Source organism: Hyperolius riggenbachi, chromosome 4 (genome assembly GCF_040937935.1).
Source record: "Hyperolius riggenbachi isolate aHypRig1 chromosome 4, aHypRig1.pri, whole genome shotgun sequence".
Classification (NCBI taxonomy): Eukaryota; Metazoa; Chordata; class Amphibia; order Anura; family Hyperoliidae; genus Hyperolius; species Hyperolius riggenbachi.
The window spans coordinates 59,779,065-59,791,832 of NC_090649.1; the positions used below are offsets into that span (position 1 = coordinate 59,779,065).

Here is a 12,768-nt window from a genome sequence, read left to right on the forward strand (position 1 = left end):
TAATTCTGATTTCCAAGGAGTCTTTTTTGGGGGGCAATTTTTTGCATTCTCTGATTATCCAAATACTTCCAAGTTGAATCTGCATTCTCTGATTTGTCCAATACCTCCGAGATCTGTAATTGGGCTAACATGACTGAGTTGTGGTATGCAATATTTCTGCAGAAATCCAATTTCCATCTTCCGATATCCGAGGAGTCTTGTTTTGGTCATTTTTTTGCATTCCCTGATTGGCCAAATACTTCTGAGTTGACTCAGCATCCTCTGATTGGTCCAGTGCTTCCGAGTTCTGTGATTGGACTAAAATTACAGTGTTCCGGTATTTCTGCAGAAATATCGTTTCCATTTTCATTGGTTGTTTCATCCATTTTCATGCACAATTGTTCTTGTTGGCCAGTTGGGGCCACCTCTATAGAAATTCCAGCATATGTTCAGCGGCCCCCAACCCCCCTGGTCTTCCTTCCATGTCTGCTGCTGCCTCAAGCATTCTCTCAGCTACTCATCTTTGGGTACCACCTCACTGATGTACTTCTTTATGCTCTGGAGTTCATCCAGGAGAGTGGCTTTGACAGATCCCACACAGCCTCCTTCTGGCTTTTATTTCTATCATGCTGACCCTGGCTTCAAAAATATAGTGCATATGTGTTTTATTTCTCGGTTTAGCTGTAAAAGTACACTTGTAAAATATATGTTTTATTTGTATTAAAGGGAACCAGAGACGTTGGGGGGAAGCTTTTATACATACCTGGGGCTTCCTCCAGCCCCATACGCACGAATCACTCCCACGCCGCCGGCCTCTGCTGCCTGGATCCACCGGTACCAGGTCCCGTCATTGCCGCGAGTCGGCCAGTCGGCCGGCAGACGCGGCCAATTGTCCGCATCACACGTGGCTCACTCCTTATATGTACGCATGAGGCTGCCTACTGCGCAGCCTCATGCGTACGGGTATGGAGGGAGCCCCTGTGATGCGGACAATTGGCCGCGTCCGCCGGAAGTGACGGGACCCGGTACCGCCGATACAGGAAGCGGAGAATGGCGGCGTGGGAGCGATCCAGGCTTATGGGGCTGGAAGAAGCCCCAGGTATGTATAAAAGCTTGTTCTATTTTTTATTACCGTTCCTCTCTGGTTCCCTTTCAAGCAACCTTAACTGGAAATAAATTAATGAGCTCAATTAATTACATTTCTAGTACTCAAGGTAAATAGAACACTCAAAACATAAAACAGTGTATAGATCATTTAGGTGTGATAAGCAGTAATAAAGTTATTGGCTAATGAATGGGAGTAGCACTAAAATGAGAAAAAATTGCTCTGGTCCATAAGGGGAAAACAACCTGTAGTGGTCAAGTGGTGAAGGATGAGATAAATGTTGGTTAGTTTTAGCTCTACTTGTTGGTTGGATTGATGAATGTGTGTGTGCACAGGAAAAAAAGTCTTGAGTTACTCTAAACCTACAGAAAGGTCAAGTTCTGGCAATTAATAATTAGGCTGTAAGGCTTGGTGGTGTATTCTCCACAGTCAGCATGCAACGCATGAGCTGGCGTGGAGGAGGTACACACACTAGCACCAGGAAACAGGCTATCCCTAGTATAGTGGAGGGGAGGACTGACTCCAATAGGAGATTGTGGCGCACAGAGCCGGTGCAGATCTGACAGCCACAAACAATGCTTTCGTTATAACGTCTCAGCGCAAGGTAGCGCTGAGCGCACAAACCAGAACTGAGGAGATCAGGACAGGCAGACAGAATGAACGCTTGCTAGCTAGCGGCTACTTAGCGACAGCAAGCGTCCAAAACCAGACAGACTGGAATGAGGCAGCCAATGCGTTGCGGCGATGGCGTGCCTCACAAAGACAGGACAGGAGAGACAGGAAATAGCAGGATCGAGATAGATGAACGTAACACAGATAAACATACAATAAGTATGTTTTCCTAACGTATCACAATTACAGCTATCAATGAAACTATTTGTAACTTCTGACTAACATATGTATATATCGGCAATGAACTGATATATGACATAAGCAGGAACGCTGACTAGGACTGGAGTAATACAGGGAACAGGACTCAGAAGGATTCGCTATCTCTTCGCAGAGATGAACGCAATCCACAAACGGTAACAGAACAGGATTCAGAAGGATTCGTTATCTCTTCGCAGAGATGAACGCAATCCACAAACAGTAACAGAACAGGATTCAGAAGGATTCGTTATCTCTTCGCAGAGATGAACGCAATCCACAAACAGAACCAGGAGCAGGGTAACTACCTCAGCACGGGTGGTCACGGTACGCGCAACCTACCAAAACGTGCTGGAAAGCTGACTAACTGCACACAGGATATAAACAGTTCGTGTACGTATACATCAGCGACACTAATGTATCAACGTAACACAAATACAAGGAAAATAATAAACGTGCTGGTATGCATATATATTGGCAATGAACCAATATATGATGCAAAGACCAGCAAAGTATCTTTATAACAAGAAACACGATCGGGGGCTAAAGCGACAGCAAGACTGGCTTACACTGAAGCTATGAAAACCCAAGGAAACCCTGCAGGAAGCAGATCTTTATACTGAGGTCATCCAATGGGAGCAGACATGCAGATTCCCACACAGGTGAATGATAATCAGTCACAAGCTGACAGCAGGGAAAGGCAGACAAAGCTATGCAGCTTGCATGGAAATAGATCAGAACTGCCTGAGCTGCAGCACTACTGCTTCCAGCAATACCTGCTGCAGCAGCGATCATTACAGTACCCCCGCCCTTAAAAGCGGATTCCAGACGCTTTTCAAAACTGAAATTCCCAACAAAACAGTCTGACTGATAATTCATGATGACCGGGACAGCCCGGCAAGACCGAATTCCAGAATCAGTCCCCACAAGACTGGACCCATCAGAACCAGAACCCATAGAACCATGTCCATCAGTACTACAAGCCCCAGTGTGACACCCATCAGAACCATGATTTCCAGAAGAAAGCCCTCCGAAATTCCCTGAGCGATACCCACCGCCTTCCAGGAACCGTTCAGAAACGCCAAAGCCTTTGCAATGCCCACCGGTACTGTCTTTACCAACACAAAACCCACTGTTGAACCAGTCCAAGGCACCAGGACAAGTTTTCTCAGAGACCTCCCAGAACACCTTGAAGCTCCAAAGAGATCCCCATAGGTCAGAATGCCCCTTAGGCTCACATGGAGAACTATCAAGAACCCCCATGGAACCCAGGGCAATTCCCGAGTCAGGGCCACAAGGACAAACATCAATATCAGGGCTTTCAGGGACCAGAACCATCTCTGGGCATGCAGGCAGACTGGCAACATCAGAACGTGTTCCCACTAAGGAAGCATCAGAGCACGCTAACACCTTAGACACACTTGGGCATTCTGGCACACAAAGAACATCTGGGCACACCGGCACAAGAGAAACCTCTGGGCATGTCAAGGAACTGTGAGCCTCAGGGTCAGCCAAGACAGGACCAAAACCAGGACTGGCCAAAAAAAAATCATCATGACTAAACTTCGCAACTACTGGACTTTTACACGAGAATGCTGGATCAGACTTAGATGTCGCTGATTCCAGCAAAGTCAGTAACAAATCAGATTCAGGGGCACTAACAAGACAGGACAAATCTTCTAATGTATGCACTGAACCAGATAGGGACTCCACAACTACCTCTGGACTGGACAGAGACTCATCTAATACACTGGATTGGAGCTCATGAGGCGCTGCAGAACAAGTCAGTATTGCAGCAGCCCCCACTGGACTAGGCAAAACTGAGGAATTCCCTGGACAGGAAGGGGACTCTGGAACCTCTGCCACAGCGGCCAGAGAACCAGAATCTTTCAGGATACAGGGCTGGGTTTCAGGAACACTCATCAGACCGGACTGAAATTCTGAGATTTCTATTATTTTGACCAGAGAATCAGAATTATCCATGTTACAGGGCAAGACTTCTGAAACATTCAGAGGACAGGGCTGGAGTTCCTCGGCTGTTACAACACTGGAGAGGGACTCAACATTGGTTAAATCAGACTGTGTACAGGGCAAGGTATCTAACACACTTGCTGACGAGGACAATATTTCAATGGCTTCTGCTTTGCTGGGCAGAAATTCATCAAGTTTTATTAGAGCAGACTGTAATTCCAAAACAGCTGCTAGACAAGTGAACATTACTGCAACACCAACTGAGGTAAGCAGTGCCTCAGACCCTTCTGCTAGAGGGTTTGAAATACCCAAAGTACTGGGTGAAGCATAAGACTCTGCGACCACAGCTTCACTGGACAGGATCACTGAACAGTCCATATTGCAGGGCAAAACCATGGAAGCACCTGCTGGACAGCATAATGATTCTGTGACCTGAGTTTCATTGGAGAGATCTACTGCACAATTCATGGTACAGGGCAAATTTATTGGAACATTTTCTGAACAAGGTAATAATTCTGCGATTTCAGGTTCACATAGCAGATGCTCTGAGCTATTCACGATACAGGGCAAATTTACTGGAACATTTTCTGAACAAGGTAATAATTCTGCGATTTCAGGTTCACAGAGCAGATGCTCTGAGCTATTCACGAAACTAGAGCGAGGTGTAGAAACAGGAAGATCAAGACACAATGTTTGCGCATCTGAATCACCATTCATTTGTAAAATTGGAAAATTCAGATGCTGGGGTTTTGAGGTGCCTAGACAGGATTGCTGGGACTCGGAAACTGATGTAGTGCATCTATTGGCATCTGCTGGATCAGACAGGAGTTGAACTTTATTAACACAGGTAATTTCTGCAGAAGTGTTTGCAGAGACAGGCAGGATTTTTCTGGTGTCTGTTTCACTGAACAAAGAGTCATGAGTACTGGCTAGGCTGGACTCGGAAGTCAGCAGGACCTCTGGATTCTCTGCTGAGAAATTTGCGCAGGGCAAGGTTAAGAATGTATCAGTGGCTTCTGTTTTACTGGTAAGTAACACTGAGTTATCCATGGTACAGGGTGGAATTGCAGGAACTTCAATTTCACACAAAAAGAGCTCCGAATCACCTGCTGAATCAGCCAAAGGTGCTGAAGCAGGCGGGTCAGAACGCCAAATTTGCGAATTCGGAGTCACATAAAAATCATCCAAAATCAGTTCCCACACATCAATCAATGGAGCCACAAAGTCATACTCACACACACCAGTTTTTATTAGGTTATAGGCAGACTTAATGCATGCATTCAATACTAATTCACTTTTTGCACTGTAAAATTGACAAAATGAACTTGAATCATTCTTCCATTCATTGACCAGAGCTTCCATCTCTCCTTTCTCAAATGGAGGATTCCAAGCATACTTAACAGGCAGATCATGGTTTGCAGATATGATTGTAGCAGGGACATATATTGGGTTAATTAGCAGGTGATTGGCAGATTCCTTATTCCTAAGAATCTCCAATACCTGTAGCAAGTGCTGAACTGTAGTGTATGCAAACTTTCCTTGCTTCACAAATAAGTTGATTTGTTCAATACTCTGTAATATCTCCTCATAATCATACTCAGATAATTCTTTTAAACAAAAATCTTTATTTTCCCTAGCCAGGGAGGAAAGTTCATTAGTAGTTTCATAAGTCCATTTAACTCCCCTGAAAGACAATTGCATTTCATTATCTGTTAATGGCAGAATCTCATTATAGGTCTCAGTCGCTAAGGATAACGACTCTGCAGATCGGACACGTTTCTTAGAACGTTTGCGTTTGGCCTTAGACCCTGCTGTTTTCCCTGCTGTTCTTGGTGATTTATTCAAGGCTGCAGGAAAATTATCAGTAACACTTTCTGCTTGCTGAACATTTTTGCAAGCAATTGAAGGAGTAGCTGATTGACCTGCTGCCAGGAGTTCATTAAGAGGAAAAGGCAATGGATCTATGCGCAACCAGTTATGGATCACAAACGCTAGAAATTCCAGCGGTCTCTCTTTCAAATCGGAATGATTGAGAACATCAAATGCCCACTGGAATAATTCCCCTTTAAACAAAATATAACTTAGTTGGAGTGCCCAGGTTGAAACAGGAGTCGCTTGGAGATCAGGATTGGTCAGGAACCTGGCACATTCAGAGAAAAACTCATTTTCTGTTTCAGAGCTAAGTTCTTCAAATTTCTTAAAGGAACAGGAACCATAATTAACAGTGTCATACTTTCTGGGAATCCCCCCCACAATGGGGATTGGTAATGGGGTTTTCATAATGTAAGGCTTGGTGGTGTATTCTCCACAGTCAGCATGCAACGCATGAGCTGGCGTGGAGGAGGTACACACACTAGCACCAGGAAACAGGCTATCCCTAGTATAGTGGAGGGGAGGACTGACTCCAATAGGAGATTGTGGCGCACAGAGCCGGTGCAGATCTGACAGCCACAAACAATGCTTTCGTTATAACGTCTCAGCGCAAAGTAGCGCTGAGCGCATAAACCAGAACTGAGGAGATCAGGACAGGTAGACAGAATGAACGCTTGCTAGCTAGCGGCTACTTAGCGACAGCAAGCGTCCAAAACTAGACAGACTGGAATGAGGCAGCCAATGCGCTGCGGCGATGGCGTGCCTCACAAAGACAGGACAGGACAGTCAGGAAACAGCAGGATTAGGATAGATGAACGTAACACAGATAAACATACAATAAGTATGTTTTCCTAGCGTATCACAATTACAGCTATCAATGAAACTATTTGTAACTTCTGACTAACATATGTATATATCGGCAATGAACTGATATATGACATAAGCAGGAACGCTGACTAGGACTGAAGTAATACAGGGGACAGGACTCAGAAGGATTCACTATCTCTTCGCAGAGATGAACGCAATCCACAAACGGTAACAGAACAGGATTCAGAAGGATTCGTTATCTCTTCGCAGAGATGAACGCAATCCACAAACAGTAACAGAACAGGATTCAGAAGGATCCGTTATCTCTTCGCAGAGATGAACGCAATCCACAAACAGAACCAGGAGCAGGGTAACTACCTCAGCACGGGTGGTCACGGTACGCGCAACCTACCAAAACGTGCTGGAAAGCTGACTAACTGCACACAGGATATAAACAGTTCGTGTACGTATACATCAGCGACACTGATGTATCAACGTAACACAAATACAAGGAAAATAATAAACGTGCTGGTATGCATATATATTGGCAATGAACCAATATATGATGCAAAGACCAGCAAAGTATCTTTATAACAAGAAACACGATCGGGGGCTAAAGCGACAGCAAGACTGGCTTACACTGAAGCTATGAAAACCCAAGGAAACCCTGCAGGAAGCAGATCTTTATACTGAGGTCATCCAATGGGAGCAGACATGCAGATTCCCACACAGGTGAATGATAATCAGTCACAAGCTGACAGCAGGGAAAGGCAGACAAAGCTATGCAGCTTGCATGGAAATAGATCAGAACTGCCTGAGCTGCAGCACTACTGCTTCCAGCAATACCTGCTGCAGCAGCGATTATTACATAGGCCCTGTTGTTTTCTCTGCGTTTATTTATCTTTATCACAAAGCAGTAAAACAGACCTTTTCTGGAAAAAAAACTCAAAAAGATATAAAAAAGGATACTCTAAAGAAATAATATATATGAAAAATCAAGGTTCCATTTATTGGTATCAAGAGTTACGAAATAATAAAAATACATTTAAAAACAGAATCATGCCACATCCAATTTTATATGTATTTTTAATGTATTTTATGATTGTGTAACTTTTGATACCAATAAATGGAACCTTGATTTTTCATATATATATATATATATATATATATATATATATATATATATAATTTTTTTTTCTTTAGACTATCCCTTTTTATTTGTTTTTGAGTTTTTTGCAACTTTTTCAGAGCCTCGGGATCATTGGGTCGTATGGACCCCTCTCAGTGTTCTCCTGGTCTCCTCCTCCCGTTTCCCAGTTTTTTCAAACCTTTCCTGAAGTTACTAAACTTCGCAGTAAAAGCAACAGGTGGAGATTAAATGAAATAACACAATTTTATTTGAAGTTTTGAGCAGTTTACTTGCTAAAATTATATGTACAGTATATTTCTTTCTAACCACTGTATCTAATAAATAAACAAAACAGAATTACAATATATTTCCTTTAAAGGTCAACTAAAGAGGGTTTTGTGGGCGGTCATATTTATTTCCTTTTAAACAATACCAGTTGCCTGGCTGTCCTGCTAAACCTCTGCCTCTAATACTTTCAGCCATAGACCCTAAACATAGCATATGCAGATCAGGTGTTTCTGACATTATTGTCAGATCTGACAAGATTAGCTGCATGCTTGTTTCAGGTGTGTGATTTAGACACTACTGAAGTCAAATAGATCAGCAGGGCTGCCAGGCAACTGGGATTGTTTAAAAGAAAATAAATATGACAGCCTCTATAGCCCTCTCACTTCAGTTGTCCTTTAAGTGCATGTATTAATTCTCTGTTCAAGTTAGTCCAGCCAAAGTTGCTGTTTACGCTTTTGGTGGTGGTCACTGGTCAGGCCGGACTGACCGCTCAAACAAAACAGTGTGAACTTAGCTAGTATGTGCTGTGAGCTCACTGACAGAGCACAGATTATGGTTTGCAACAGCAGCCAAGGCATACAATTGCGTCATGTAGATATCTCCTCGCTTATCTCACCCTACGCCCAATCTAGCATCACTTTTGGCAGCGGTGGATCGCTGTAACTCAGGCTGAGGTTTTCAAAACATTGTCTTGAAAACGAGACACATCCAGATCCAAAGCAACTAAGATGTTCTTTGTGTTTTTATTTCTTCAAGCAGTTTATTCTGGATCTCAGTTTGGTTCTTTATTACAGCAGCAAACCCCCTAAAATAAGTTTGAATCATCTGTGTGGGGAAAGCTCGGCTGCTATTGCAGTTGTCATGAAGTTTTTCGTATTTATAGTTTTGCTCTCTTTACCTATCCTGATCAGTCGAAACATTAAAACCATCTGTCTAAAATTGTGCCAATAGAATAGATCTGACCCATCAAGGAGTCAAATTCACAGGACCTCTGAAGGTTTCTTAAAGTCCTGTAAGTTGCAGGATGGGCCCTCTATGGATCAAATTTGTTTTCCAGCAAATCCTATGAGGATGCTCAATGATATCGAAATGTGGATTTATAGGCATCTCCCCCCCCCCCCCCTTATTATTCATCAGACTGTACCGGAAGACTTTTGGGTGTACCCCGGAAGTATATCCTGGAATATGCGTCACTGATTTGGTTGCACCACCCTGTAGCCTGGCTAGTAGCTAGCCTAGCAGTCACACAACAACGGCCACTGCCAAGTGTAAAAGGGACCTACGGTAAGTCTTTCAGCAATTTGGACTTTCTTGAGATCAGACCAGCCAGGCTACTTTTTGTGCCTGGTAGTCATCAGTGAGCCTTTGGTACATGTGATCCTGACGTCAGTCGGTTCACCGTCCATTGTCCTTCTTTGGACTACTTTTGTTAAGCTATAACCAATGCATGCCAGGAGCACTCCACTAGAGTGACTGATTGGGACCTTGTCATCTAGAAATAAGTGTGGTCCTTGATAAAGTTGCTCAGATCCTTATGTTTACTTATATTTACTTATATTTTCCTGCTTACAACAAATCACCTTCTAAAACTGACTTTTCTCCTTTTGCCTAATATATCCTACACCTTGACAGGTGCCATAGTAATGAAATATTTTTCAACTCAACTTTAAAAAGTGTACCTTACGGGAATCTAAGGTGTTAAGTTTAACTTACCTGGGGCTTCTTTAAAGGGAACCAGAGACAATCCTAAAGAAAAGATTTTATACATACCTGGGGCCTCCTCCAGCCCCATACGCACGGATCGCTCCCACGCCGCCATCCTCCGCTGCCTGCAACTATGAGAACCCGGCTCCCGTCACTGACATCATCGGAGCCACGCTACGCAGGAGAAGTGCGCCCTCTACATATCTCTCCAGCTGCTGCTGGAGAGATACGCAAACAGCGCACTCCTACGCTAGACTGGCTCTGACTGACGGAAGCGCGGGGAGCTGGGTTCTCATAGTTGCAGGCAGCGGAGGATGGCGGCGCGGGAGCGATCCGTGCGGATGGGGCTGGAGGAGGCCCCAGGTATGTATAAAATCTTTTCTTTACATTGTCTCTGTTTCTCTTTAGGCTACTTGCACACCAAGACGTTGCGTTAGGTGCCACGTTAAGGTCGCATAACGTGCACCTAACACAACGTATGGTGCTGCAAGTGAGGACGGTAGAGTGAGCCGCGTTAGGCGGCTCGATTCCTATAATGTCTCCCAAAGTGGCGCTGATTGGCCAGCGGGACCACGTGATGCGGAGCGAGACACTCCGCATCACGTGGTCCTGCCGGCCAATCAGCGCCCGCCAGTGCAGTGAATATTAAGTAGCCATGTGCGCGGCTACTGTAGCTGGCTCTCCCCGCCTCCTCTCCGCCCCCCACTGCGCATGTGCAAACAGTCTAACGCGGCTATAGCCGCTGTAACGCCGTAGCATGCTGCACTTTCCGGAGAACGTGCAGCGTTACATGTAACGCAACGTGGGCTGTGTGAACAGCCCACTTGTGTTACATTGCTGTGCATTGGGGGAGCGTTACAGGCGCACTAATGTGCGCCTGTAACGTCTTAGTGTGTAAGCAGCCTTAAAGGACTCGCAAGGTGAAACAAGATTAGCAATTGTTACTTACGTGGGGCTTCTCCCAGCCCCTTGGCAACCCATTGGGGAGTTGGCTCTTTTGCGCATGTGCAGGTGAACGCGGTCAGACTGTGAAGGCACAGTACGTGCCAATGACGTGGGCTGCGTGTTCCTGCACATGCTCAGAAGAACTAGCGGGTCGCCAAGCTTCAAGTGCGACCAGAAGGACAGCGGGGGGAGGGGGGGGGAACTGAAGCTGCGGCGAGAGAGACATCTAGGGGCTGGGGGAAGTAATGATTGCTAATCTGTTTCACTTTGTGAGTCCCCCTGTAGTCCTTCAGGTCCCTAACTGTCGTTCCACTCTGTACCATTCAGCGGTTGTGCCACTCTGAAAGCTATCAAACTGAGCCAGTCACAGGCTACTGTATGTGTAGTACAGATAATCAATAGAACATTAGTAGCAAAGAAAAGAGTCTCATATTTTCATTTTCAGCTATATAGCTTTTTTTTTAATAACATTGAATCATTCTGTCACAGTTGCAGTTTTAAAACCACACTCTGTCTTTTAAATCGTAAAACAAAGCAGAAATAATGACTCTTTGAACTTTCCTGCAGTAAAACCTTATATCAAGCTGTCTCTCACTGTTTCTTACCTGTATAAGTGCTTCAGAAAACAGGGCTCTATTGGGCCCAGTGGGTCTAAGAGCTCAGAGAAGCTCTTTTGCATAGATAACAACTGCAGATTGTTTAACTCTTCCTGCAATTGAAAATAATATGAGACACTTTTCTTTGCTACTAATGTTCTATTTCTTAGCTGTACTACACATACAATTCATTATTTCAAATTGATTTTTACATCAGGTTTGCTTTAATATGTGTATTATGGGGTGCAACATGGTGCCAGAAAAAGTTAAAGAGTCAGACTTGGACTTGGATCAGAGGGGCCTGGCGCCAGACTGGATCCAACAGTAGCCCCACTCTCCCTTGTTGGATTTAGTCCAACAATGGTAGCTGTGGAGAACGCTCCTGATGTTGGACCACAAAGCAAAACAGTTTCCCAGGCTCAGGTACACCAGTATAGAAACCGGCCAGCCGGTGCTCCACGTCCAACAGGCACACCACTCCTGTTCAACAATTAGCCACAAAATGAACAAAAGACACGGCACTCGGAGGGCTGTGAACAGAAACAAACTGTATTGGAGTATGAGGATACACACACAACTTTCGGGCGGAGCCCTTCTTCCTGATGTTGGACCACGTCTGTAGTGAGCAGTAGGTAGGCTGCCCTTTTTGTTTCTGTTAAAAACCCAACTGGCACATAATGGACAAATAGGAAGCCCCATCAGGAACTTCAAAACCTTGCCTTTGGTGCTCCTGATCATTGGAAGGATTTGGCAAGAACAGATGGCACACAGTGGCTGTGAGCAGCATTACAAAAAAATAGAAAAAATAATCTAAGAAAGGCAACAAGCTAAGTTTACAGGTTTAAGTATACAGACATAGACACACCAAAAGACAGAAGTATACAAATGTAAAGAATGAAGCATGCAAAAGAAGACTTCAAAAGACAGAAGTATACAAATATAAGGAAAGAAGTATACCGAAGTAGAGATGACAACACAAGACGGACGTATACAAATATAAATTAAGTATACAGAAGAAGAAAACGTCAGACGATAGACATATACAAACTCGAAGAAAAAAGTATACAGAAGAAGAAACGTCTGAAGATAGAAGTATACAAATATGAATGAAGAAGTAAACAGAAGTAAAAAAAAAATTATTAATGGAAAGAGGAGAAATCATACAAGAAGCAACAACATTTTCTTCTAAACTGATGGAAATAAGTATAAAAATTCAGTTTGAAACTGAGATTTCACATAACATGCGGCCACCGGTGGAGTGGGTGTTGTGGATTAACACAGGCAAGTTTGTGGTCATCTAAGGGTTCAGATATAACTGTTCAGAGATTACTTTTACTCACTATTTCACACTCATGGAGCCGAGGACCGTAACAGGACACCGTGAGTGCTTTATTGGGTGGCCGGGCACGTGTTGTCTTCACGTGGTCGCATGACCTTTTGGAGGACAGTTTCTTTCCAAGAATGAAGATACCTTATAAAAGTTTATATAAGTGACCCGGAAAAAA

General features: G+C 44.1%; 1 protein-coding gene across 1 annotated transcript in view; it reads left to right on the forward strand.

Annotated features, from left to right (window-relative positions):
- SCARA5 (scavenger receptor class A member 5) overlaps positions 1 to 12,768 on the forward strand; it is a 521,618-nt gene that overhangs the window by 87,753 nt on the left and 421,097 nt on the right. The gene's annotated exons all lie outside the window — the stretch shown is intronic.